The sequence below is a fragment of the Octodon degus genome, unplaced genomic scaffold, assembly GCF_000260255.1.
Source record: "Octodon degus isolate 3935 unplaced genomic scaffold, OctDeg1.0 scaffold00012, whole genome shotgun sequence".
Taxonomy (NCBI): domain Eukaryota; kingdom Metazoa; phylum Chordata; class Mammalia; order Rodentia; family Octodontidae; genus Octodon; species Octodon degus.
Window position 1 is genome coordinate 19,550,948 of NW_004524588.1, and position 4,659 is coordinate 19,555,606.

Sequence of the window (4,659 nt, forward strand, 5' to 3'; positions counted from 1 at the left end):
AAAAAAAAAAAAAAAAACAGATAGGAAGAGAATGACACCAACACCCAGAAAGTAGCTATAGATCTTGAGGAGTCTCTTGTCACTGATACCGATGCCTGGCCAAGTTCCTCCATTTGGTGGGTTGAGAATGTTATATGGCAGAAGTGCGAGTGTGACAGTAAGACTTTGTGGGGGGAGGAAACGTGAAGGAATGAAATGCAGTGGACATCAGGTGGTGACCACTTTCTGGAGAAGTTGTTTAGGGAACAGTGGAAAAAGCAAGGTACAGTTCATTCATTTCACTGAACTCACCGCCAGAGCCCACCGAGTTGACATGTGCATAAGCCTTGTCTGTACATGTATTTTCACCTCGGGCCACAGCACAACCTTCTTGCCGTCTGCAATGTCAGATAGCACTTTGGTGTGGGTTTGCAGCTTGCTTGAGATCGATGTAAATAGCAAAATCACCAACGAAAAAGTAAAAATATAAACATGAATATCACAGTGCTAAGTAGCTATAAAAAGGACTCTTGTTTACACTGTGAGTGCCGTAGAAGAGTGTTTGATTTTAGCTGGCAACATCTGTGTTCCAAACTTTCTCAGAGCTTTGCCTGTGTTTGTAATGACTACAAAAACACAGCACATTGATTGGTTTTGAGCAGGCAATCTGCAAATGCAGAATCTACACATAAAGATGATGGGTATGAGTGCTGCGCTGTTTATTGAGTGCTTTGGAGATACCAAGAATTTTTCCAAAGTTTATATGTATTTAACTTCAGCAATAAAAGAATATTATGTGATTTTTTTATGAAAATGAAATGAATTAGCATGTGTAAAGCTTTTACTATAAGGCAGCTATGTGGAGTTAGAGCAGCACAGGTATTCAATAATTTGCCCAAAGTCAGCCAGCAGTAACTCCAGATAAGGCCTGAGGACCCTCGCACTTAATCCAATCCATTAACAGGAATCATCACCCTCTAAGGAGTGTCCTCAGAAAGTCTTCGTATGCTCCGGAGAGCCCCAAGTGTGAGCCTGGAGCTCCGCATTGAAGATGCTAGTCAGTCTTCGTTGAACTCTGAATAACCGAGCATCTCATGCGTGCTGGGAATGGGTCTCGCTATTGAGCCCCATGAACAAGACAGCGGACAGCACAGTGTTCACAAATTTGCATCAAGACAGAAGTATAACATGAACATAAAATTGCATGCAATGATGAGCTCTGGAAGGAAAATAAGTTAGAAAGGGAAAGGAAGGCCTCTCTGAAGAGGCAATGCTTTAACTGATATCTGAAGGATATCAGGAAATAACTGGTAGAAATACCTTGGGGAAGCCCACTCTAACACTCCAGCAAAGGACCAGAAAGTGAGAGGCCTTGCACAAAAACAACCTGGAGATGGCATGAGGGACATCAAGGGACAGCGTGGAGGAGCAAGAGACTCAATAGTAAGAAAAACAATTTTTAAAACAGTAGGCAAGACCAGTTCCAGAGGGTCTTATAGGTTGTGAGGAGTTGGGGCTCTGAATGTGTTGGGAAGTCCTAAGGGATTTCTGATTAGGGGAGTAAAGTAATAGAGGCTGGCAAAAGGTGTCTCAGCATGTTCAGAACTGACTACAGAGAAGCAAGAGAGGCAGAGAAGTGTTTCTCAACTCAAGAAGGAGGGGAGGCTTTGTCTAGGGCGGCCACACTGGAGGAACTCAGAAGCAGATGGTTGCAGGAAGGTTTTGAGAGGCGAAGGTTTAAAGGTAGCGCCAGATGCCAGACAGCCAAGCACGCCCTCGAGGACCCAGGTCTGGCCTCGCTGGCAAGGGTGGGTCTTGGGCTCATTGTGAAGACAGTGGCAGTGGCAGGCGAGGAGAGGTGAGGATCCAGGTTTTCCTTAGGCTTTGACAGTCTTTTGCTAAATCCTAAGATTTCCAAAATCTTAGAAATGCTTTAAAAATTGATTTCTTAGTTGCCTATAAAGCTTGTACTTAATTCCTAGGAATTCACCTTGGTTATTCACTGAAATCCTGATGTTGCTTTTAAAAAAAGAAAAAGAAAAAGAAACAGATAATTTCTCTTACCATTGAGACCTATCCTGAACACCAAACATAATCTCATAGTTGTGTAAATAAGAGCAGAAGGTTTGTGTGATGGTCCACTCCCCCTCCTGCACACATGGGCTAAATGAAGTCACTGCAGGGTAACAGAAAATGGCGACAAAAAAGGGTAAACAAATTTGCTCTGTTGAGAAATGCAACATGCACTCACCCAAAGCCGGCAATGAGAAAAGCGCAGAGCAAATCAGCAAGCGTAGAAATCCAGGATGCGGTGGGGGGTTGGTATTTTGGTCAACTATTTACCCAAAAATAAATTTAAAAACAAACTAAAAATAATTCACTCAGTTCCAATACTTCCTGCTCACCACATTTGGATCTACAGAAACTAAGGTCACTTCCTGTTTTAGAAGAAACACTCCTCCAGCAGGCATTTTAGTGAACCGTAGGCGCCTTTGCACAAGACTGGAACTAATTGGTCTTTCTTTATTTTTCTCATTAAAATAGAGGACAGACTCAAAGCCACGGAATTATGAATATTGTAGGTCTAAATCTGATCTTACAGAAGTGAGTCAAAATGATCAGCAACATACTATTGTTTTTAGAAATATATTTAATGGCTTCATATAGCATCTTTGTCATCAATGCACTCAACAAGTATTTCTGACAGCACACTAACGTTAGACACTGAACAAAGTAATTGGCACCAATGATAATACTACTGCTTTGGGTTTTGTCCTAAATATACTTGCAGTACTTCAAACACTCATAGGTAGTGAAACAGATTATCAGAAACAGCTTGTGGGCCCAGAGACCGGCCCTCACATTCTCTTACAGCACGGTTGCTCTACTGACGCTTTGGGCTGGGTAATTTGTTGCTGCAGGGAGATGTCCCATAAAATGCAGCATCCTTGGCCTCTCTGTACTGCCTCCCCACAGCATGCTACCCTCGCGGCCAAGTGCCCTAAGGAGGAAAAGCATGTTGGTGTGATGTTAACGGGTGACATTTACTGTCAAATCCTGCCTTTCCCTTAGGTTTTTCCATTTCTTTTTAAGAGGCTTTTTTTCCCAAATGATGTTTCCTGGAGGTGGTTTGAAGGTAATGTGGAGGGGCTATGTGTTCAGAAGAGCCTGCATTGGGACTGGAAGATATCAGAAGCCTTCAGTGAAATTTCATAATAGGCATGTCAAAAATGTATGTTTTTCTGCAAATAAAATTTTATTCTCTTTAATGATTGAATAATACTCCACTGGGTATATAACAGTATTTTCTGCCTGGCATATTCAAGGTCCCAAGTTCTGTATATCCCTGGTACAAAAAAAAAATTCTTTATGCAATCATCTTTTCGACAGATACATGGGCTGATTTCATATCTTGGCTATTGTATATTGTGTCACAGGTATATGAGTATCTCATTGCTACATGAATTTTAATTTCTTGGAATATGCACCAAGGAATAGCATAATAGAATGAAATGGCAATTTTATATCAGTCTTTTGAAAAGCTTCCACATTGATTCCCATAGAGGCTGAGCCAGTTGACCTTCTTTCCAGCAGTGTAGAAGTCTTCCTTTTTCCTCACATAATCACCACAATCTCCTGTTCTTCGTATTATTGGTGATAGATCTTATGGCTGGGATAAGATGGAATCTCAGTGTAATTTTTATATGCTTTTGCCTAATAACTAAAGATGTTGAATATGTTTTATACGTTTATTGGCCATTTGTGCTTCTTTCAAGAGCCATTCGTTCAATTATTTTGCATACTTGATTGAACTATTTGATTTTTTTGACGTTAAGAATTAAAATTTTAGGGGCCATCCAGATAGCTCAGCAGATTAAAACGCCTGCTTAGGCAGACGTAGGGGCTGGGGTTTGATCCCCTGCCTGCCATGCTGGCCCCGCCCCCGAGGCACACTTCAATGGGATTGAGACTGGGTGTGGTGGTACACAACTATAATCCCAGCGCTTGGGAGGCTGAAAACAGGAAGATCACTATGAGTCTGATCTACCTAGTGAGACCCTATACTAAGTTTTAAAAAAATAGAATTTTAGCTATTAATCTGCTTTCAGAAGACAGCTAACAAAGACATTTTCTCATACTTTAGATTGTCTCTTTACTCTTGATTATTTCCCTTGCTGTGCAGAAACATTTTAATTTGCTGCAGTCTCATTTGTTAATTCTTCATATTATTTCTTCTGCTATTAGAATCCTAATCAAGAAGTCTTTTCCTGTGCCTTTAGCATCAGTTGTTTCCCTTTTGTTTTCTCTTAATCATTTTAATGTTTCAGGTCTTCTACCAAGTTCTTTGATCCATCTGAATGGCTATTTGTACAGGATAAGTGATAAGAAGCTCATGTCAGTCTTTTACAAGTGGATATCTAGTTTTTGCAGGAGAATTTGTTAAACAGGCTCTTTTTTCCAACATATATTTTGACTCTTTTGGCTAGAATTAGTTGGCTGTAATCATGTGGGTTTGTTTCTGTGTCTTTTCTGTTTCATTGTTAAGCATGTGTGTGTGTGTGTGTGTGTGTGTGTGCATGCGTGCACGCACATGCGCGTGCAAGCACATCATGCTCCTTTTGTTACCAGGGTTTTGCAGTATAACTTGAAATTGGATATTATGATGCCTCCAGCCTAGGT